Source organism: Dipteris shenzhenensis, chromosome 30 (genome assembly GCF_047967505.1).
Source record: "Dipteris shenzhenensis isolate YYH24624 ecotype China chromosome 30, Dip_SZ_1.0, whole genome shotgun sequence".
In the NCBI taxonomy this organism is placed as follows: domain Eukaryota; kingdom Viridiplantae; phylum Streptophyta; class Polypodiopsida; order Gleicheniales; family Dipteridaceae; genus Dipteris; species Dipteris shenzhenensis.
This window is the reverse complement of record NC_141625.1, coordinates 18,104,277-18,129,801: the sequence shown is the minus strand read 5'-3', so window position 1 is coordinate 18,129,801 and position 25,525 is coordinate 18,104,277.

Sequence of the window (25,525 nt, the reverse complement as noted above, 5' to 3'; positions counted from 1 at the left end):
GGAGTGTGAATGTTCTGCATTAGCCGAGAAAAAAACATCATATGTTTGAGTTCAACGAAGCATTGTTTGTCTCTTCTCGAAAAAAGGTGGTGTTCAAAAACACCATTTTAGTTTAGTTGGAGAAAAAGTAAGAATGCAACGCTAGTCCTTGATATTTTGTCAAGTGTGTAGAACTTGCAACCCCAAAGCAATGGTCTACAAACAAAAAAGATAAAGAAAAAAGATCAATGTCATACCTTCCAAATATTTGTCAGTATTCAATTAAATTATCGTTGTGCAAGGAAAAAAAAGTCAAGCTTTTCAAGTACCCTTCACTCCATTGTGGAGTCAACATCAGAGTTGGAATCTATACTATGAGACAAACTAGATAAAGCTCGCTTGCATGCAATGGTTGGTATCTTCAGCTTGATGGGGAGGTTGCTACTCTTTGAGGAAACCTTCTTTGAGAGGTTACGTTTTGGAACCCATGACCATACAATAGCATCAACAGATTCCCAACGTGGAGGATCACCTTTATTGCACATCCAAATCTTGTTCCAACAATCTGCATACACCTCCTCAATTTGTGCATTGCGTCTTTTGCATATAGGTGCCCAATATTGTATGAAAACCTTCTTGAAATTTTTAGATTTATTATCCTTTTGTACATCAGTTTGAGCAATGCCTAGCCAAATTGGGTAAATTTTTTCTGCTGGTCGGACCAAAAGAAAGTGTCCTTTTTGTACATCAATCATTGGATCAAATGATTGTTTTGGCTTTTTCCTTTGAGGTCCACAATAGTGATCATTCAACTCTTCAATTCCTTGAAACTCATCGTTTTCATTATCAACTACTTGCACACAATCAATATGTTGTGTCTTTGGCCAAAATCTCTCGTACATGCCCTCTACACTATTGTTTGGTTTATGAAGCTCATCAATCATGTTCTTCCAGTACTTCACTACCGGCTTGTAAAACTTTGTGAAAGATGCTTCTGGACCTTGCAGGTGTGCCCATTTTTCCCAAAAGTGTACATACTCCTTGATACCAACTATCACATGTGAGTGATCCTTCACATACTCGAACATGGGTACACAAGGTGGCTCTCCACTTGGTAGCATTGGATGACCCCGGATGTCTCTTCCACAACTCAATGCCACCTTCACTTGGTTGCCAATCTAATGATCATGGATGCACTTTATATTGCATGATAGGAACTTCATTTCGCATAAAGAACCGAAATTGGAGAGGCTTTGAGTGTCCCACTAAAGCATCTTGCCCATCGCATAGGCATCCATCAACATAGCTCTTGAAATCAGGGACGTCCGTTACCTAAAATGGCGTTGGAGAAGACTCCTCACATTGTCTAAAAGTATCCATGAGATGTGCAAATGTCAATGTTTGGCTAGTTCTTAACCTCTTTGAAAACCTGCTGAACATTGCATCAATATCCTCATGTGTATGCCAAACCATCAAGAATCCCAATTGAATTGACTTGAAAATCCCTCGAGCGACAAGTAATGATAGGTAAGCAAACAAGTACCTATTCTTGTTTTCAGAACCACAATTATCCAACTGCAACAATAGGTGTTCGAGTAGCTTCTTATAAGGATTTTCTTGATGGGAACTTCCAAGTCCAAGGTCTTTGAATGTTCCACCCACTGCTCCAAGATGAAGTTGTTGCTTTTCATTAGAAACATAGTGAGAATCCAATGCTTCTCTTGAGGTTAGTGCATTTAGCAGAGCGTTATCAGACCTTGGCATCCCATCATGACCAAATCTCCAAGTGCATGGTTATCAAATCTTTCTAGATTTCTCAAACACAAAGCCAATGAACCGATTGTGAAGTTAGGATCCGATGGCCACAAGGATAAAGAAAAGTGACCATAATGTCCTTGACCATGTCCATGTGTTATCATGCTAGTCAAAGCCACTGGGAGCTGAAAGGATTTGTCTGTGTCCTTTGAACGATTGCATAATCTAGGGATGGCTGTCTTCTTTTGGTCCATCTTATCATGGATAATGCACAAGTATGTCTGAGGATACATTTCAGAAAATCTGCGCCAAGTGTAGTACACATTTCTACAACTTTTTTGTTGTAACATGTGCTTTCTTCTATCTTCCATCAACTTATTATGTTCATTTTGGCATTTTGTCGCTGTAAGCTGAGCCTTGATTGCACTACATAAACCACACTTAGAGAATTCACTTGTTTTTGACAAAGTTACATGCTTGAATTCAGAGTTCCATATACGGTTGAATGTGGAAGTTGACATCTCCTTACAACCCAAACTATGCTTTAATTGCATGTTAACCTCATAGAGAATATCAACCTGCTTGTATACATCCGGTATCACGAGCTGTGTTTCCCTTGATCCATCCTGAAGTGTTCTACTTTTGTGTGGCATGCGCTCAGAATTGTTATCCACAAAATCTTGGATTATGGCTCTACCTAGTTCTGTGTGGTCCCACCTCTCCGCACGATTCCTTTATTACCATGCATGCACCTTCGTATACCAATTTCAAATTGCTCCCTATATCGATAAAATGTTGTTTTTGGAATACCATGCATTTCATACCATGCTCTACAACAAACTTGAATACCATTCAATGAAAAGACATATTTGAACTGCCCATTGTCATCTTTTCGACAAGCAACCCTAAGAGTGTCATATACATAATTGGTGCGAGCCTCCAAACTTTGGCCCCAATACTCTATGCATAATTTGGATATCATTTGACGATCGGCAAATTGACAACAATTTTGTTTACAACAATCAATCATAGATACTTTTATGACTGCATCCCTTGTGAGTCTAGATGATGCTAATGGCATGCCATGTTTTTTAGCTTTCCTCTTTATCATGCAGTAACGCCTCTTTTTTGTGGATTTTTCATTTGGGTCCTCGTCTTCCATGTGCTTTTGCCTAGAACCACTTGGAAAATTCATGGTGTCATCGATTCTTAATGAATTTCCATCTAAAAAGGTTATTTGTGCAATGGGCCATTTTATTAAGTGGATGGTATCGATGCCTGATACATCACTATGATACTTTTCAATTCCCACACCCAGATTACCTTCACCAAGCATCTCAAAGTTTATAGGTTCAAATGGGTAGACATACAAAACAACACCCTCAGCAATGCTCTTGGTTTTCTGCTCATCCCATATTAAAACTTTCTTGTCCTTCCATGATTCTCGAATGGAAAACTCATCATATTCACATAGAGGTTCAACATCAATGGTATCTGATGTTATATCATTCATTGGTAAAATAGCTCCATTGACATTGTCCAGACAACTCATTGATCGTGCTTTCCAACAAACAACACTACCCAAAGCCTCATAGACTAAGAATGCATCCATTGTAGGAAATGGAAGAAGTGCACTTTCATCCATACAAATATCGATCGCCACTGATACATTGTTTTCTCCCAAGGGCACACCTTGGCACATGTCATCATGTGATGTAGAGAATATTGTCCCAATGGCAACAATCTTTCCACTGACAAGCAAGTTGACTTTAACCCCCACTTTCAATGTGGCACCTGCATACATAACATTTGTTATAGTTCAATATTGATATCTGATGGTGTGACTTAGGATGAAAATGCTTTACAAGATTTCACTACACGACCAAATCTTCCTAAACCTTGGTGCTTTGAATTTTAGCCAGCAAAATCTGGCTACCTGACCAAATCTTCACAGACCATGGTGCTTTGAAAGGGAGATAGCAAGATTTGTCTACACAACCAAATCTCTCGAGACACTGGTGCTTTCAAGAAACCATCAAGATTTATCCACACAACCAAATCTACTTAGACCTTGGTGGTTTGAAAGAAGCCAAATCTCCACATACCTTGGTGCTTTCAAAGAAGCCCACAAGATTCGGCTACATGGTCAAATCTCCCCATACCCTGGTGCTTTGAAAGGAGCCAACAAGAGTTGGCCACATGGCCAAATCTCTAAGACACTAGTGCTTTGAAAGAAGCAATAAGATTTGGCCACATGGCCAAATCTACTCAGGCCTTGGTGCTTTCAAAGAAGCTAGCAAGATTTGGATGCATGGCCAAATCCTTCAAGACTTGGTGACTTCTTTCAAAGCACTGAGAAGATTTGGTTGTGGCATTCTTTCAAACTTGGGGAGATTTGGTCATGTGGCCAAATCTTGCCATTTCAAAACACCATGATTTGAAAGCAAGAGTTGTAAAAGTACGAATCTCAAAATGTGATTTGAAAGTAGGGTCTTTAGTGTATGATTTGACTTTCAGATCTTGAAATTTGAAATTTGAATTTTGTATCTAAGATTCAAAATTTCAATTTTGAATTTTAAATTTTGCATCTAAGATTTTGAATTTTGAATTTTGAATTTTCAGATTTGAAATTTGAATCTTAAGATTTGAATTTTGAATTTTAAATGGGGAGATTTGGCCGCATGGCCAAATCTTCCTAGCTTCTTTCAAAACATACAAGATTTGGCTGCACGGTGAAATCTCCCTAGACCTTGGTGATTTGAAAGAAGCTAGGAAGATTTGGCACCACAGTTAAATCTCCCTAAACCTTGCTGCTTTAAAAAAATTTGGCCACACGGCCAAATCTCCCTGGACCTTGGTGATTTGAAAGAAGCTAGGAAGATTTGGCACCACAACTAAATCTCCCTAAACCTTGCTACTTTGAAAAGATTTGGCCACATGGCCAAATCTCCCTTGACACTCGTGATTAGAAACAAGCTAGGAAGATTTGGCACCACAACTAAATGTCCCTAAACCTTACTGCTTTAAAAAGATTTGGCCACACGGCCCAATCTCCCTAGACCTTGGTGATTTGAAAGAAGCTAGGAAAATTTAGCACCACAGCTAATTCTCCCTAAACCTTGCTACTTTAAAAAGATTTGGCCACACGGCCAAATCTCCCTAGACCTTGGTGATTTGAAAGAAGCTAGGAAGATTTGGCACCACAGCTAAATCTCCCTAAACCTTGCTGCTTTAAAAAGATTTGGCCACACGGCCAAATCTCTCTAAACCTTGGTGATTTGAAAGAGGCTAGGAAGATTTGGCACCACAGCTAAATCTCCCTAAACCTTGCTGCTTTAAAAAGATTTGGCCACACGACCAAATCTCCCTAGACCTTGGTGATTTGAGAGAAGCTAGGAAGATTTGGCACCACAGCTAAATCTCCCTAAACCTTGCTGCTTTGAAAAGATTTGGCCACACGGCCAAATCTCCCTAGACACTCGTGATTAGAAACAAGCTAGGAAGATTTGGCACCACAACTAAATGTCCCTAAACCTTGCTGCTTTAGAAAGATTTGGCCACACGGCCAAATCTCCCTAGACCTTGGTGATTTGAAAGAAGCTAGGAAGATTTAGCACCACAGCTAATTCTCCCTAAACCTTGTTGAGATATGGTGCCATGAGCACATAGATTAATGGGCTAAGGTATGGTATAGGAAAGAATTAAAGTAGCCACCCTAAGATGTGGACTACAAGATGTGGAAATGTGGATTGAGGATATCCACAAGGAGAGATGTGGATGAGAGGATCCCACATGGTTTGACTATTCTAAAGGCTCTCTCTATATAAGAAGCCTATCATGTATTGTTGATATAGCACATTGGAATAGATTGAGTGTTTCATACTTCATGTCTCTCTTCCCATGGCTTTTCGTATTTGGTTTGATCCTCCATGATCTTTATGCTCATTAAGTGATAGATTAGGCTAGTACGATCTGCACTTTGTCATGGTATCAGAGCATAGGTTTAGCTCTCCTAGTTTAGCTCATTAGTAGCTCACTAGGATTGCTTCCATTCTTAGATTAGTTGTAGGCATGTCTTAGGAGCTCATGTTTTTCTCCTAGGCTACTTTTAGTTTTAGATTGAGAACTAATTTCTGTCCCTTGAGAGAGAAATTTTCCGTCCATCCATTTCATGAGAGATTCATTGTGAGCTTGAGGGTTCCTTATTCTGTGAGAGCAAGAGAGTCCCTTGTGTAGTTTCTTTGTGAGGATCCATGTGAGGAGAGATTTGAAAGGTTTTAGAGAAAGAGAACCCATCGAGCTCCAGCTTCAAAGCCATATGGGCTGTCACCATCAACAGCGAGCAACCTCAACAGGAGAGAGCTCCTCTGCCACAGCTCACCAATAGTTGCTCCTCCACGAGCTGCATGAGCAGCAAAAGCGGATGTCTACACAGTTCCCTCCTCATCATCTTGGGACTGCACTCCTTCATCGACTCAGCCGACCTCAACTACTGCATCATCCAATAGCCTCGAAGGCTATCTCATCTGTCTCACAGCAGCTCCCGCAACAACACGCATGCAACAAGCAATGGAGCCGACATGCGAATACCCACCTACGTGACTATAGTAAACACCTTCGATGCATCCTACAAGCCTCATGCAATCCGGCACGATAGCGCAGGCCCTCCCACAGGCTAACAATAACCATCGCTTTCAGCAACAGCTCCATCGATGGATTTGACACGAGCAGCCAGTCGCCATCTACGCTTCAAACAGTAGCGCAGGTAAGCAAAGCTGACGGCACCTCCACAAACTGGCTCCTCACACAGCGCAGACAAGCAAGAGCAGTCTCGCCAACGCCGACTTGAACCACATAGCAATCGTTTGGCTCTAGTGACTCGAGCTCCAAAGCCTCCACCAACGATGGGCAGCCCCTCCATCTCTAAACGACAGCAGCAGCGACGCGCAGTGCTAATCTCCACCGACGGACGACTCCATCGACGGAAATTGGAGAAGAGAAATCGCCTCAGAAATACAAAGTCTCCTAAGGTTTCTCCACAAACGACACGTGGCAGATAAGTATAGTCAAGATAAGGTTAGGTAAACTTAACCCCTGGTTCAGAGGCTTGGTCAGCTCTTGCCACATGGCAGATAAGGCTTCACCCCGGTTAGTTCAATTAACCTTGGTTAGTTAGGTGTGGTCATTGACTGCTGGTTAACTTAACTTGGGTAGAATTAACCTTGGTCAGCAAGTAGATACGGTTAGTTAAGCCACATAAGCATGCACAGTCAGCAGTGCCTTCTATGCACAGCCTCCTTGCCAAGCACAGTTTTGAATTCTGCATGTGAATCCTTGTGACACATCATCAAAGGCCCTCTTCTTCATAGAACATTTGACAAGCCGTAACTTCCAATCCAGGAAAAATTTGGACACGCTCCAAAAAGGAAAAATGATCGTCTTTTCGAGCTCTAAGAGCCTGTCATGTCAGAATCATTGTATGCAATTAGACACTGCCAATATTGAAAGAAATCAATTGGTAAGACCTTTGCAACAAATGAAAAAGCAACGCATGAATGTAAAAAGCAAGCCGAAAGCACAAGTGTATGAGATGACCATAGCCCGAAACATGGCATCCACACAAAGCATCAAGGTACATGGAAGAACAAAGCATCATGCATGAAGCTACGTCAAGCAAAGAAGCAAACGACATCGTCATCAAGCCATGAGCCAAAAGGTGACATCAATGGAATGTATTGAAAAGCAAAAACCTTGCCAACCTTGCCTATATTTTGTAAATCAAACCTGATCACCTGAGAGTAGCTATGAAAGCACCCAGGGGAGGTATTGACATGTAGAAACCACACTTGACCACCTTAAGTAGCAATGCATGCACTAAGGGGAGGTGATGGAATGTAACTCACATCTGATCACCTTGCAGTAGCCAAAGGATCATGGCACCAAGGGGAGGTGTTGAGATATGGTGCCATGAGCACATAGATTAATGGGCTAAGGTATGGTATAGGAAAGAATTAAAGTAGCCACCCTAAGATGTGGACTACAAGATGTGGAGATGTGGATTGAGGATATCCACAAGGAGAGATGTGGATGAGAGGATCCCACATGGTTTGACTATTCTAAAGGCTCTCTCTATATAAGAAGCCTATCATGTATTGTTGATACAGCACATTGGAATAGATTGAGTGTTTCATACTTCCTGTCTCTCTTCCCATGGCTTTTCGTATTTGGTTTGATCCTCCATGATCTTTATGCTCATTAAGTGATAGATTAGGCTAGTACGATCTGCACTTTGTCAAACCTTGCTACTTTAAAAAGATTTGGCCACACGGCCAAATCTCCCTAGACCTTGGTGATTTGAAAGAAGCTAGGAAGATTTGGCACCACAGCTAAATCTCCCTAAACCTTGTTGCTTTAAAAAGATTTGGCCACACGGCCAAATCTCCCTAGACATTGGTGATTTGAAAGAAGCTAGGAAGATTTAGCACCACAGCTAAATCTCCCTAAACCTTGCTGCTTTAAGAAGATTTGGCCACACGGCCAAATCTCCTTAGACCTTGGAGATTTGAAAGATGCTAGGAAGATTTGGCACCACAGCTAAATATCCCTAAACCTTGCTACTTTAAAAAGATTTGGCCACACGACCAAATCTCCCTAGACACTCGTGATTAGAAACAAGCTAGGAAGATTTGGCACCACAACTAAATGTCCCTAAACCTTGCTACTTTAAAAAGATTTGGCCACACGGCCAAATCTCCCTAGACCTTGGTGATTTGAAAGAAGCTAGGAAGATTTGGCACCACAGCTAAATCTCCCTAAACCTTGCTGCTTTAAAAAGATTTGGCCACACGGCCAAATCTCCCTAGACACTCGTGATTAGAAACAAGCTAGAAAGATTTGGCACCACAGCCAAAACTCTCCAAACCTTGCTGCTTTTAAAAGATTTGGCCACATGGCCAAATCTCCCTAGACCCTCCTAATTAGAAAGAATTTAGCAAGATTTGACCGCACAGCCAAATCTCCCCAAACCTTAGTGCTTTGAAAAGATTTGGCTGCACGGCCAAATCTCCCCAAACCCTACTGCTTTGAAAAGATTTGGCCGCATGGCCAAATCTCCATAAACCCTCGTGATTAGAAAGAAGCTAGCAAGATTTGGCCACATGACCAAATCTCCTTAGACCCAGGTGATTTAAAAGAAGCTAGAAAGATTTGACCGATTTGAAAGAAGCTAGCAAGATTTGGCCACACGGCCAAATCTTCTTAGACCCAGTGATTTAAAAGAAGCTAGAAAGATTTGACCGATTTGAAAGAAGCTAGCAAGATTTGGCCGCACGGCCAAATCTCTCCAGACCTAGTGCTTTGAAAGAACCCCACAAGATCTGGCCACAAGGCTAATCTCCCCAAACTTTGGTGCTTTGAAAGAAGCCCATAAGATTTTGCCACACGTCCAAACCTCCCTTTCCAGTGCTCTAAAAGAAGCCCATAAAAAATCTCCCTAGACCTTGGTGCTTTCTCAAATCTACCACTATGTTTGCTGTTAATTCTCGATTCTATTTCAGATATGTTTATTGATAATGTGTTTTGTCTAACATTAAAGATTATAAAGATGATAGTTTGTATATTGCTTGGATTTTTTACAGGAAAGACACAAATGTGAAGAAGGTTGAGAAAGTTGTAAGTGGATTTGGAGAAAAAAGCATACCATGGTACTTTGACATATACAGTATTGAGGGAGCACAGTTCACACGAGTTCACTTATTTGTTTTGTTACCTAACAAAAGTGCATACACTTGTGTTGGATCGGTACATCAAATCACAGAAGATGTGGTTGGAAAAGAGGGAGATATTGGATTGTTAATCATTATAAATCAAAATAAGAAATTTCTCTTGGATCCTAGTGATTATGAAGCATCTCGTTTGAAGTCTGATGTAGATGACAACATGCAATCAAGAGGCTGGATAAGTATGGAATCAATTGATGGAAATGAAATTAACACAATGACAACAATCATTGAATCATATCGCAAAGTTTCAGCAACATTAAAGAAGCGCAAGAGTGGGGAAGATAGTGGGGAAGGAACAAAGAAAGGAAAGTTGACTATGGTTCAAGCACCAGGTGGTAGTGGAGAAGGGGCAAAGAAAGGAAAGCTCACTATAATTGATGTACCAGAGGAAGGAACACCTCCAGAGGGTATGCTAGCAGTTGTGGAAAGAAGCAGTGGTAGTGAATTGGAGCCAAGTGGAAAGGTCATAGGAAAAAAAGGGCAAAAGAAACCATCAGGCTTGGTGGAATATGAAAAATACTACCCATTCGGGTTGCATGCAACATTTCCAATTCCAGTTGCAAGATGTCAAAAAGCTCCTCCAAGCTATGTATATAGAGGGTTGAACAAAGAGCATGTGGAGAAGCTTGTTGCAGACTTCGGTTATAACTCTAGGCCTCCTGCTGCTGTAGCGGATTTAATGCCTTTCAATCTTGAAACAAAGCAACCCCTAGAAAGGGTAGATAAAAAGGATTTAACCAAGTGCCACTATTGGATACTATCTGGACAACATTCAATATATGCTGCTAAAATATTCACATCTAATGATGATAACAGCACGGCCCAAAGAAAGAACTACTACCGCACCCATCAGGCGAGGATTGTAGTGAATTGTCCCGCACGCTTTTGTGTGGAGATATCAAAGATGGCAAACCTAGACTCTCAAAATATCTTGAGACAATCTCCATACATTGATATACTTAAGCAGGTGAGGGGACAATGGATTCTCTTTAACAAACCCAAGAAAGCACAACAAGGGCTTGCAAAAGGACATCCAGATCGTGAGAATTGGGATGTAAGTACATATTTTAATTATGAATCATTTTTTATAAGAATGTTTTCTTAATTATTGCATTCTAATGGATTCATATATCTTGTAGGCTTTCATTGACACTGGCAAGGTAACATTGGGCAATAGCTTTGCCACGAAGGATGTACATATGATAATTACAAGAGATGCCATTTATGATGGTTGGATCTCCATCCTTGAGGATTACATTGCAGGCAAATATTCACAAGATGGAAAATGCCGTAGGCAACCCACAGTCTCAATGTTTAGATGCTTGCGTGGATTGAGTGATGATCAAATTGGTCAAATTCAAAATGACATTAAGGAAGGTAGAGTAGTCATAACTAAAACAAAGACTGATGCCATGATTCTTGATATTGAAGGACGAGCTATGCAGATCAAGAGAGATGCTGCATTACAAGAAGAACTTTATATGTTTATATCGGCAGAACGGCCTTCTTTAATGTTAAAAAATTGGGATGAGTGCAGATTACATTTTAAAATTACTCTAGAATTGTATCATCGGATTCGTGGTTGCTCTGATTCATGGTTAAAACTGAAGCTTCAATAGGGCAAGGAAACTCCACCATTGCTTGATGCTGCAAAGGGGTATCTAAGGTGGATTATGGGACAAAGTGAAGGTTCAAGTCATGGACCGAATTCCACCCGGCCTTGGAGGTTCTACACAATCGGTTCAAACATGGAGGGAATGGAATTTATAGATAATGTGTACCAAGAGCCAATGGCAATAGGGGTTGCTTTTTTGGACGTAATGTATGGACCAAGCAGAAGTAGAAATTGGAACGAGGATCGATTTGAGTGTTTGTTGAAAAGCTTGATGACAATCGCTTCTCCCCCAGTGCAATTCCTTCTTGTAGTGTTCTTGACCATGGATCATGTATCATGTTTGAAGAATGCATTAAATAAGACATGCGGACAATATAAAATACACTTTGGTTGCCTTAATTTTGAAACTGCAGATATATTTGTCATTGGATCTATGGATGGCTTAATTGCCTGTGTACTGGTAAGCAAGGAAAAGCATTTCAACGATATTGAGCGCTATACCAATGCACAATGTAAGCCATCAATATATGTTGTAGATGAAAAATATGAAAAATCAAGTGGTGGAGAAGAATCAAGTGATGAGGATGATGATGACGAGGATGATGATGATGAATTTGACATTGAATTGTCCTTGAAAAGAAAACGTTCAAGTATCATGAAAGACATGATCATGGGTTTCTGTCGAGAAGATGAGTATGTATTGGACTTGTTCTCTGAGGGGCTTGCTGCAATAGAGTCTCTTTCTTGTAAGAGGCGTGTTGTTTTAGTTGTTGAGACTTATGAGGAGTTAGCAAAGGTGGAAAGTATTTGTTGCACGTATGCTTACAGTAATCATGAAATTCGACAATGGGCTGGCTTGCAAGAACCAATATTGGCAATAGAGGGGGTACCAAAAGAAGATGATATAACTGAAGGTGGAGGGGATAAAGAAATTGATACCATACCAAGACAAAAAGAGCTTCAACCCTTCAATGAAGAGCAGTGTGAGCATTTACAAAAACACGCTTCAAAGTTTTGGGAAACAGAAGAGGAAGCAAGAGGTCCTTGAAATTGTCCTTTTATATGGTGTTCATGTTTTCCATATGTTATCTTGCTATATCCTCCATATGATGTATTAATTTTGTTCCAAGGATCTTTTAATATTACTTGGAAATTTCTTCTATCTCATTGCCATAATTCAAACATGAACATATGTATTCTTGAATATGTTTCGTGATGAATGAATTAGTGTAAATTGTTGTTTCTATCCTTATTCACTTCATATGAATGCTCAATTATGTTTTGGCCGCTTGGCCAAATCTTTTCTTAGTGGGAACACTTGGGCAATGCTAGATAATGTTGGACTCCACTCTATCTATTATGCAAAGGTTTTTGGCATTGTAAGGATATGTAGTTTTGGGGATTAAAATAACTTGAAAGGGTATAGATTCAATAACTTTAGGGGTATACTATGCATATGCTTTCTTTTTTCTAGTAATCCAATTTTGTTTTGAAAAATAAAAACATGACTGCTTTCACTCAAACAAATTTCATTGAGAGCACACAACCTAAAGTTTGAGAGTTTGGTTTTCCAACTCAATCTTCAGTTTGTTTCTACTTATGAATTTCATTTCCTTGTTTATCAACAGATCTTGGCCATCTCAATTTCACATCGCTAGAAGCATTGCCTGTATATGTGACACCTGATCCAATGATTCATTATGTGCCTAATTTGAACATTAGCATGCAAGTTCCAAGCTCAACATGGTTGATTGAAAATGTTGAGGATGCAATGTCTGGAGTTAATGTTCCATTGACAAATGTGGATGCAAGCTTAGAAGGTAAAGGAGAAGATGCAATGTCATTGTATGAAGCCAAGGTACAAGAAGAAATCTTAGAAGATAAAGGAGAAGACATAATGTCACCCTCAGAAATAATGTCAAAAGAGGTGATAACAAAAATAAGACTAGCAGTGGTAATAGATTTGAAAGGGTTATTGCTCGAGCGTTGTTTTTCGAAGTCAAACCAACATGTGAGCTTGCACAATGGGAAGCATTGGCTTGTTCTCCATCCTGGGTGTTTAGAGTTTCTACAATGGTTGCTCGATCATTGCCATGTTGGCATTTGGTCCGCTGGAGGAGAAAAGGGCATGGTGCAACACATGCTGGACAGTTTGGAGCATCATGTTAACAGAAAGTTACATTTCTTCATGGTTTGGGGTGCGATGGCATGCCACAAGCATACAAAGAGTAGAATCATTCGACCAGATAGGATGAATGTGGAAGCGGAGTTTAAACCATTAATGAGAGTGTGGTGTTGTTTCAAAGAGGAATGCAAACCAGCAAGAACAGTGTTCATTGACGTTTCGCCTTACACGAGTTGTGTTAATCCAGCAAAAAATTGCATTTTCCCTACAAAATTTGATATAGATTGTGGTGATTCTATTTTGCTTCATGAGTTATTGCCGTACCTACAGATGCTAGATGATGCAGTAGATGTGTGCAGTGCCATCTCTTCTAACAGATTTGGTCAAGCTCTGATTATCGAAGGGCATGATATGTTCTATTATTTTCAACCAGTGATCCTTGAATTCAAAGAAAAAAACAAAGAAGTGCTCGAAAGGATGAATGTCGAATCTCATATGTCTACTCGTAGTTCAAAAAAAGACACAGAGAAAGGTATTGCTTCACCTATAACCAAAACTAGAGTGAGAGGGACTTGTCCTACTACAAGAAGTATGGTGCATGCTCAACATGTTACATTGAATGAAGAGGAAGAATGCATGCTAGGAAAAATTGCCAAAATGGGGCTGTTGAAAGATAGTGAGGCAAAACGCTTTGCTATGGTTCTTGGATGCAAGGAAAGGGGAATCACTGCTGATGCTGCAAGGGCATTCTTAGCCAACTTGATTCAATTTTATTGCATAGATAACCCTTAGTGAATCTGGGTGATCTTATTAATTAGAGTTACAGACACAAATGCTCAGCTAAAACATTTGTACCTACATTTTGATTTATATTTGGACACTATTTGGTTAGATTCGATTTGCAAAACATTATGTTTCAATTTGTTTTACGAAAGAATTAATAGACATTGAGTTAGTACCTTGTGGCAAAAATGCTTTGTGCTTTGTGATGTGAGTTTGTATTCCTCCACTAAAAGAATGATTCTTTGATTTTAAACATATGATAGGTGTTGCAGATTGTCCTAAAAAGTTGAAGAGCTATCTTATTACAAATTTTGATCCTGCATCCAATGGTTTATGGAAACATGAATTGCCCATACCCATTGAGCACGTGTTCGAAATGAATGGCATCCATTATGAAGTAAAGAAATCAACAATACCTGGGGCAGGATATGGTCTTTTTGTACATACGAGCATCAAGAAGAAACAAGATTTGATGGTATATAATGGTCCAAAGTATGATTATGATACTTGGAGATCTCTCCTCAAGTTTTTCCCAAGGATGAAGACTTATGGAATGTTTGAAGATCCATTCATTGAGCCATTGACAGATGTGAAATGTATTGTGGGAGATGTATTGTATGGAAACATTGCTGGATATATAAATAGCTCAATGTATTATAAAGAAAGAACAAATGTTATATTTGTATACATCCCTAAGCTACCACCTTGGGCTCAAAAGTCACAAGGAGATTTGAGTGCCCATGGCTACATTACTGTGCAAACCATAAAGGATATCTTCTTTGGAGATGAGCTACTTTGTGAGTATGAATACTAGTATGGAATTGTTAATGATTATGTTAAACGATGTGATGCAAAATTTAGTTGCAAATTTGGCTATGTGTCAATGGCTTTGATTATATTTAGCACGAGAAAGAAATTAAAAAAAAGGTTTTTATCAAGACCATGTCTCTGAGTTTCATGAGCTCTATTGTGATGGAGAGTTTCACGAGCTCTATTGTGATGGAACGGTGTTTTTGAACACCACATTTATATGATGGATGTCAAAGCTCTACCATAATCCTATTGCATATGTCAATAGTGCAATTTATCAACATATAAACTGACAATTGTTGCAAGTTTAATTTTGTTTTTAAACACACATTTATATGATGGATGTCAAAGCTCTATAACAATCCTATTGCATATATCAATACTGCAATTTAATTTACTCCAATGAATCTTCCTAATGCAACATCTATAAATTGGCTTTTGTTTGTGGTTTTGATGTATATGAAACAACAAACATCTTCCTTTCACTAGCAAATCAACACAAATGTTTTGGCCATGGGACCATGTTCACATCTATTAAGGCCTTTTGCCTTAGCAACATACGGAAGCTTGTTGCTTGGGCTCTAGGAATTGGGAAAGTATTGTGCATGGTCTAGTCTCCCCCAACATAACTGAAACTTGGGTCCTCAATGGAGCTAATGTTTCAATAAAAAATATCAAAATTTACTTTTGAAGTGACTATATTTTATTTCGTCGGAATTGGGATTTTCCCAAATTCTCTAATATAGTCTTAGTAGACTTAAAAATTTTGAAAATAGATGTGTAAGCTTCACGACTTACACCGGAAGTATCACAAGCTGCAAGCATCTCCTTTACATCCACAATATCCTTCAAGTCCTTCATCACCTCTTCAGCAACTTGCGCACATAGGTGCTTGTGTCTTGGGTCCCTTAGTATCCCAATGACATTGCTTGACTTCAATAAACTAGCTAGAGCATATGAACATTTAATCTCATCCCCATCCATTCTTCCCATCACATCTTCCATGAAGTTCCTAAATAAGAACACAAGAAAAACTTAGTCACAAACAGTGAAGCACAAAAGAGTGTAATTTCATTGGAACACTTGATAACCAACCTTGTAGCTCGGACTCTCCTCTTTCTAGCACCACCAGTGGGTGCTAATGCGTCCATGTTATGTAAGTACCTTCTTTTCCTCTCCTTCAATCCCAAAGGTGTTTCTTTCATCTTTTGCACTCGTTCTTCTGCCTTCTCTCGCTCCTTCTCTATAGCTCATCGAACTTGATTGGATATAGATCTTTCCAAGACTTTTTTGGACTCATCTAGCTTATAGAGTGACTCTTCTAATTTATGTCACTCTAAGTCCAATGCATTTTGCTCCAAGTCAAATGCTTTGGCTTTATCATGAAGATCCTGGTTTTTCCTTTGAAGATCTTGCATAGAGTTATGCATTGCAACAATGGTGCTATTTCCTAAATGTGCTAGCATCTCTATTTGGGCTCTGCGCATCTTGCTTTCTTGAGTAGCCATTGACTGAGCATTGCTTAACCGATTTCAATAACCAAGCAACCCCGCATGTCCATTTCCAACAAACCAAACTAGATCATGCATTGTATGGAAAGGAGAGCTCTTTTGGTTGGCAGGATCTAAAGGATACAAGGATCCTTCTACCCAAAGGTCGAGATGCTTCTTTCCTTACAAACGAAGAGTGTGGATTTTGGAAGCTCTGCTCAATCCCAAACTACACGTGCTTGCATATTTAGCCTCCAACTCTAAGTGAACCTGGTACTTGTTGGAGATGTCCTCAAATGGTGCCATGAGTAAAGGAGTGTAGAGAAGGAGAAGGTGTGGAGAAGCAGGCTTGAAGGAGCAGCACATAGGAAGAGGGAGGGCAAGGAGGAGGAGGGATAGGGGAGGGAGGACCAGTAGTTGAAGAGGAGGGAAGGGGGGCGGACCAGCAGGTCTGGAGGGTGAGGAGGAGTAGGCATGGAGGAGGAGGGAGGGAGGAGGGAGGAGCAGGAGGGAGGGGGGAGGAGGAGGGAGGGGGAGGGGAGGAGGAGCAGGCGTGGAGGAGGGAGGGAGGGGGAGGGTAGGAGGAGCAAGCGTGGAGGAGGGAGGGAGGGAGGGGGAGGAGGAGGAAGGGGGAGGAGGGAGTGAGGAGGGGGAGGAGGGGGGAGGGGGAGGGGGAGGGAGGGGGAGGAGGGAGGGAGGCAGGGGGAGGAGGAGGGAGGGGGGGGAGGGAGTGAGGAGGGGGAGTGAGGGAGGGGGAGGGAGGAGGGGGAGGGAGGGAGGGAGGAGAGAGGAGGGGAATTGAAATTTTGAATTTTGAATTTTGAATTTGTTGGTTCCCACCGAGTTCCCACCTAGAAGTAAGAGTTGTGTAAGAGGTGGGGTCACTTTCAGGCTTAACCCACCTACATGAGGGGGGGGTTAGGACTTTTTGGGACCTACCTTGGCCCTTTCATTAGGATTAATCCATTTCTTAATTCATTCCTTATGAGGCCCTTTTGAGACCCCAATTCTCCCCTAATGAGTCAACATTTGGCTGGATTTTCTTATACGATATGATTGTTGCTTCAGATGACTTCTCACCATGTCATGTTAGGTGTGTCTCACCACTCCACCTCCACTGTATGTTCCATCAATGGGTGACTGTTCTCATACCTCCCTATTTTTCCTCATGAAGTTGTCTCTTTATCTTTAGCTTCTTCACCCAGTTTATCCCCAATGTTTGTTGCTCCATCTGACCTTATTTCCTTCTCACCTATTGTTTCCTCCTCACCAGTCCTTCTAGCCTTCTCTTTCAGGTTGTTGTGAGACACTTGAGAGCTTTATCCCTCAACATCACTTTACTTTGTTCTTTTAGAAACTTTTCTAATCTTTTTATTATCTTTCTTTATCCCTTTTTTTACCAAATCAAAGACTTCTAATAACTGTTGGTTTATATAATTTTCCAGCTCATTATTCTTACCCCTAGTCATCATCATGTCCTCTCAACAAGTAGCATTCATCCTTGCATGATCAAAACAAGCAAAATTTAACTGATACACATTGCCACCCAATGTATGAATTTTGAGACAAGGAACATTATCTTTCTCGGTATCCTCCATCTCCTTAACTTGTCCAACATCTTCAAAAGTTGTTCCTTGGATGTTCACAAAACAATGCACTTTATGGAGTCTTTGGAGTTCATTATTGTATATATTTAAATGCGATCCTCTTCCAGAACTAACTCCATCATAAACTGACACCTCTTGAACATTTATCTTTCCCTTGCTAGCCATTCTTGCATCTTCTATTAACAAAAGAACCAAGGGAAGCTACATTAAGAAAATGAAAAATACATATGAACAGAACAACAACGAAATGCACAATAGCAAATCATAAATGTAGTAGGAAATATTACAACCACAATGCAACTTCTGTGGGGGTTAAAGGTCACTGTGCCTTTACCCCAGTTATGTACAATACTCAAACACATATATAAATGAATGAAAAAGAAGATTAGGGTGGTTCTGCACCCACCAAAACTTGTGTGGCTCTCTGTCTCTCTCTCTCCTTCTTCCATTCTTGCTTCCGTTGAGAGCACTCTCAACTGGTATCAGAGCCCGAGTGATCTAGCTGAGCGTGCGTGAATGCTTGAAGCTCAGTAGCTCTGTGGGAGGAAGGAGAAGCTTTGTGGGAAGCTTTGTGAGTGACTTTACTTGCATCCGAGTGTGCAGAGACCTTGGAGGAACCTTTGGAAAAGTCACTTTGGCTTTACGAAGTGGTTTTGAGAGCCTGTTAAGAGCTTTCAAAGAAAAAGTCATTTTTTGAGCTTTTCCCTGTTCCGTTCGATGACAGAGACTCCGTAGACTTGTAGAGGCAACTATTGCTTGCTTTTGGTGTCCACATTACTTCAAGAGCTTGGAAATACCTTCATTCTTGAATTTGGGATCATTTCATTGGATTTCTGAGTCACTGTGTCAGTTCCTGCGTTTTTTGCCCGGGTGTTGGAACTCAAGTTTGGAGCAACCATTTGCAGATCTGTCAGTTCCGGTGGACTCAGGAGGTCCTAAAACTTCTATGTTGCTCATCATTCGCACTCCGGTGGAGTTTACAGATAGCTCTGTTTCCAAAAACGTTTTTCAGTCCGTGTGTTGGACCCAGTGATTGAGGCCACGGTTTCCAAAACCATCTGTCCCATTGCGTTCCGGACGCCCAAAAACCCCTACCTATCAGTTCTTGCGTGATTCGGTGGAGGATTTTCAGAGTTATAGATCTCTGTGTATTCGATTTCGTCTCTCTGTTATGCATTTTTCATTCTAAGGTTTTGAAACCTTAGATTTATGCCACATGGCAGTGGATAAGTGTTGACTCCCATTTCTCATTCATCGGTTGGGATTTTGGAGTTATGGCAGAAGAGAGATATTTGCAGATTTTCTTGCTGAGTCCGATTATGCAATGGCGCCCATGTTTTGAAGCATCTCAGGTTCTATTTTCAGTAGCGCTCATCACCGTGGGACTATGATTTCTTGAGCATACCTTATGCAGATCACTCTGGTTGTAGTTTGAGCAGTGTGCGCTCATTCGTGGTGTGCATTGGGTTGCAGTGGATGATTTATAGGCCATTTGGATGCATTGCGGTCCTTGTTGGATGCGCTGATAGGCCCAAATTGTCTTGTGGGATGCTATTTTTATGGACGCTTTGCACATGGATGCTATTTTATGCTGAGGGACAGCTTTGAAACATTGCAGGTGATGCACTGATAGTGCTATGCTCTCTTGGATGAGACATTATTAATGCATATGCCAGTGGACGGTGTTTATACTTGAGTCATTTGGCACTTATTGGCATTTTCTTTTGGGCCAGATTTGCTCATATGGATGCATAGTATATGCACATGAGTCAGATGCATCTTTAGATGCTTTGAGCTTTGAATTTTGGTGATATTTCACTCTATTGTGGCATACACATTTGGGTGCACCTAGTATTTGGTGTGATTCTCTCTTGCAGGCACTAGCATTTGGGATTTTGCTTTATTTGCATCATGGCATCCTCTTCCATGTCTGAAAAGGAGTTTTTCAGCATTAAAAAGTTTGATGGGACAAACTTTTCTTTGTGGAAAGAACAAATAAGGGATGTGCTTATTCAAAAGAAGCAGATTAAACCCTTGGCAGGTATTGAAGCTAAGCCTGCGGATATGTCTGAGGATGATTGGAATGAGTTGGATGCATTAGCAAAGTCTACTATTAGACTTCATCTTGCAGAGTCAGTTTATTTCACAGTAGTAAATGAGCAGACTACGGAAGATTTGTGGAAGAAACTGTGTGCCACTTATGAGAAGGAAACTGCCTCTAATAAAGTTTACCTCATGAAGAGGTTGTTTGAGCTGCAGATGAAGGAAGGGGTCTCCATTGCTTCTCATTTGAATGAATTCAATATTATTTTCAGCCAGCTTCAGGCTCAGAAAATGAATTTTGATGCGGAGACTAAGGCAATATTTCTCTTATGTTCATTGCCATCCTCATGGGATACCTTCCGTACAGCTGTCAGTAACTCTGCACCTGGTGGAGTACTGAAATTTGATGATGTTGTGGGTAGCTTGTTGGCCGAGGAGATTAGACAGAAGTCTATGGATGGCAACAAGCAGGATGCAGCCTTAAATGTGCAAAGGGGTAGATCACAGTTCAAGGGGAAGTCCCAAGAAAGAGGAAAGTCTCGTAGCAAATCCAGGGCATGGAACATTGAGTGTTACCATTGTGGCAAGAAGGGCCATATGAAAAAGGATTGCTACAAGCTGAAAAGAGAGCAAAAGGATAAGAAAAAGAATGCAAATTGGGGTGCAAATCAAAAGGAAGAGAGTCCAAGGGAGGACAAAGGAAAAGTGAAGATCGAGGAAATCAATGCAGTCACACGTGATAGTGACAATGATGTTCTCTTCATGTCTAGTTTATCTGCAGAGTTGCTTACCACTTCAGATGATGCATATTCCCAGGATTGGATTTTGGATTCTGGTGCTTCATTCCATGTTACTCCCCATAGGGAATGGTTCTCCACTTATGATAGTGGAAAGACAGGTTGTGTGCATCTTGGAAATGACTATGCATGTGACATAGTGGGAGCAGGTGACATAAAGTTTTCTTTTGCAAATGGGTCTGCATTTGTTTTGAAACATGTGAGACATGTGCCTAAGTTGACCAAGAGTCTTATTTCAGTGGGTCAGCTAGATGATGCTGGTTTTCACACCACTTTTGGCTTTCAGAGTTGGAAAATTCAGAAGGGCTCTATGCTTTTGGCCAGGGGTGCCAAGTGTGGGACTTTGTATCCCTTACATGTATCAGGGGTATTTGATCATGTTGTTGCAATAACCGAGCAGCCAAGCACTTCTTTGTGGCATTGCAGGTTGGGGCACATGAGCCAGAATGGAATGAAACTCTTATGCCGTTTGGGTTATGTACCGCATTTGAGTTTCTCTGATTTTGAATTTTGTGAGCACTGTCTCTATGGGAAGCAGACTAAATCAGCCCATAAAAGAAAAGGAAAGAAAGAGTTTGAAATGCTTGATTTGGTGCATTCAGACGTATGTGGTCCCATGCCTACACGGTCATTAGGCGGGGCTGAATACTATGTGATATTCATTGATGATGCAACTAGGAAAGTGTGGGCTTATGCTATAGCTCGGAAGAGTGATGTGTTCCAGGTATTTCAGAAATGGCTGGCCTTGGTTGAGAATCAGTCAGGTAGAACGCTTAAATGCCTACGGACTGATAATGGTGGAGAGTATCTCTCTCATGACTTTCAGCATTTCTGTGATACACGTGGGATTAAGAGGGAGCTCACATCCCCTTGTACTCCAGAGCAAAATCCAGTTGCAGAAAAGATGAATCGTACCATTCAAGAAAGGTTGCAATGCATGCTTTCCAATGCAAGTCTTTTTGGTGGTTTTTGGGCTGAGGCAATGAAGACTGCAGTGCATGTGATCAATAGATCACCTAGTAAGAGTTTGGATGGTGGTATTCCTGAAGAGGCATGGAGTGGCAAGAAGCCCTCTTACTCTCATTTGCGTATATTTGGGTGTGAGGCATATGCACATGTGCCAAAAGAGCTTCGAAAGAAGCTAGATCCTAAGTCTAGGAAATGCATCTTTCTAGGTTATGGTGAAAGTGGAGAGATGGGCTATCGTCTCTGGGATCCAGAAGCAAAGAAGATCATACGCAGCCATGATGTGGTCTTCAATGAGAAGAAGATGCATAAGGCACCCATGAGGGATGTGGAAATGACGAGAATCACTTTCCAGGATGTGAATCCACCTGCATATGTTGATAGACAGCAAGCTGTCCATGCACCAAATGTGCAAGAAATGGTACAACCAAGTACTCCCACAGGTATACAATCAAGGGTAGATGATGGATCATCTATTGGTGGAAATGATGAGCCAAATGTGGCTGATATGCAAGTGGGACAGCAAGCTGAAATGCCATTGAGAAGATCATCTAGAGTGTCTAGACCGCCTGATAGGTTTGTTCCAGGGGTAGACTATGTGATGCTTACTGATTGCGGGGAGCCTTCTTGCTACAGAGAGGCTATGATGCGTGAGGATCAACGCAAGTGGGAGTATGCTATGCAATCAGAGATGAGTTCACTTATGAAGAATAAGACTTGGGACTTGGTTTCTTTGCCACATGGAAAGAAAGCATTGCCATGTAAATGGGTCTACAAAATGAAGGTCACAGGTGATGATGTGCCTAGATACAAGGCCCGATTGGTTGCTAAAGGGTTCAAGCAAGAGAAGGGTGTGGACTTTGATGAGATATTCTCTCCGGTTGTGAAGATGACCACACTTAGATGCATGCTTGGACTAGTGGCAGTAGAGGATATGGAGCTTATGCAAATGGATGTCAAGACAGCTTTCTTGCATGGGGATTTGCATGAGGACATTTACATGGTGCAGCCGGAAGGCTTTGAAGAAAAGGGCAAAGAGCATTTAGTTTGCAAGCTGAAAAAGAGTCTCTATGGTCTTAAGCAAGCACCTAGAGAATGGTATCAGAAGTTTGATGCTTTCATTCGGTCCCAGGGTTTTAGAAGGAGTGAAATTGATCACTGCCTCTACACTAAAAGGGCTAAGGATAGTAGCCTGATAATCCTGACACTATATGTGGATGATATGCTATTGGCTAGTAAGAATACTTATGAGCTAGATGCATTAAAGGCCAAGTTGCATGAGGCCTTTGATATGAAGGATTTGGGATTTGCACGTCATATTCTTGGTATGCGCATCACGCGTGATCGGAGTAGGAAACTCCTTTGGCTTTCACAAAAAGAGTATGTTACAAAAGTATTGCAGCGTTTCAATATGGAGGGGGGGAAGGCAGTGAGTACTCCATTGCCTCCATATGTGAAACTGAGTCATACAGATAGTCCCAAATCAGATGAGGAAAGGGCCATGATGGCCAAGGTTCCTTATGCATCAGCGGTTGGGAGTCTTATGTATGCTATGATAGCTACTAGACCAGACATTGCATTTGCAGTGGGAGTTGTTAGCCGGTATATGGCTAATCCAGGAAAGAGGCATTGGGAGGCAGTTAAGTGCATCATGAGGTACATGAAGGGTACCAAGGAGATGTGCATTTGCTTTGGTAAAGGAGACATGCGTGTACTTGGGTACACAGATTCAGACTATGCAGGGCATGTGGATAGTAGGAGATCCACTTCTGGTTATGTGTTCACCTTTGCAGGTGGTGCAGTGTCGTGGATGTCTCGCGCACAGAAGTGCGTTGCTTTGTCTACCACAGAGGCTGAGTATGTTGCAGCCACAGAGGGTTGCAAGGAGGCTATATGGCTTGATCGGCTAGTGGGAGATTTGGGGATTCATACAGGTGTACCGACATTGCATAGTGATTCCATGAGTGCTATTCAGCTAGCACGGAATCCGGTCTTTCATGCAAAGACCAAACACATTGAGGTCAGGTACCATTTCATCAGGGAGGTACTTGAGGACAAGCGCATAGAGCTTGTCAAGGTTCATACAGATGATAACCCTTCAGATATGCTGACGAAGAGTCTACCTAGTCAGCGGTTTGAGTATTGTCGTGTATTGATGGGCATTGGATAGTATGCTCACTGGTTGTTCTTCCTTAAAGGCACATTGTCCTTTAAGTGGGAGGTTGTGGGGGTTAAAGGTCACTGTGCCTTTACCCCAGTTATGTACAATACTCAAACACATATATAAATGAATGAAAAAGAAGATTAGGGTGGTTCTGCACCCACCAAAACTTGTGTGGCTCTCTGTCTCTCTCTCTCCTTCTTCCATTCTTGCTTCCGTTGAGAGCACTCTCAACTTCACATGGATTTCACAATACAGCACTAGTGACACCCTCTAGATGTCAAGTTTGTGATGGATCATGGTTGGAGATTGGCACTGGTGCCATTGTCTTGAACACTGTATGATTATATTGAGAATGGCACCAGTTCCATTAATCACATGGATTGAGGAGAATGGCACTACTACCATTGTCCACAACACCATATTCTCCATTCTCCATTCTCTAGGTGATGAATGGCATTGGTGCCATTTTCCAAATAGTCATATAATGTTGTGTTCCAACCCTTCAATTGATCTAGTGAAGAATATCCTAACCAAAAATTTGAGGAAGGCCTCATGAATAGGTGAAGAAGACCATTTCATATGGTAAAAATCAATTGAATATGATCATATCCCATTCCCTAGATGTCAATGTTGACACATATGATGGTTAGAGAATGGCACTGTTGCCATTATCCACAACATTATATGATTACATTGAGACTAGTGCACCTATGCCATCAATCACATGGATTGAGGAGAACGGCACCAATGCCATTCTCCATTTCTCCATCTGATGAATGGCATTAATGCCATTATCCAAGTATTAGTATGATGTTGTGGAGGATGGCACCAGTGCCATACTCCAAACTTCAACCCGTCTAGTGAAAAAATTCTGCACTGGAGCCATTGTAAGGGTATTGGCCATATAGACAAAACCTTAGCTAGAATGGTTATGGTGCCACTCTCTAGATGTCAAGGTTGTCACAGATCATGAGTGGAGATTGGAACTGGTGCCATTCTCTTGAACACCATATGATTATATTGAGAATGGCACTAGTACCATTAATCACATGGATTGAGGAGAATGGCACTAGTGCCATTCGCCATCCTCTAGGTGATGAGTCGCATTGGTGCCATTCTCCAAATAGTCATATAACTTTATCTTCCAACACTTCAATTGATCCAGTGGAGAATATCCCAACCAAAAATTCAAGGAAGGACTCATGAGTAGGTAAAGAAGACAATTTCATATGGTAAAAGTCAATTGCATATGGTCATATCCCATTCCTTAGATGCCAATGTATTCATAGATGATGGTTGGATAATGGCACTGGTGCCATTGTCCACCACAACACCATATGATTATATTAAGACTAGAACCTGTGCCATTAATCATCACAAGGATTGAGGAGAATGGCACTAGTGCCATTCTCCCTTCTCCATGTATGAATGACATTGGTGCTATTCTTGAAATATTCACATGATGTTGTGGAGAATGGCACCAGTGCCATTCTCCAAACAATGTTGTCATATATGATGGTTAGAAAATGGCATTGGTGCCATTGTCCACAACACCATATGATTATATTGATCCAATAACATAGGAATTGGCACCATGCCTCACAGGGGGT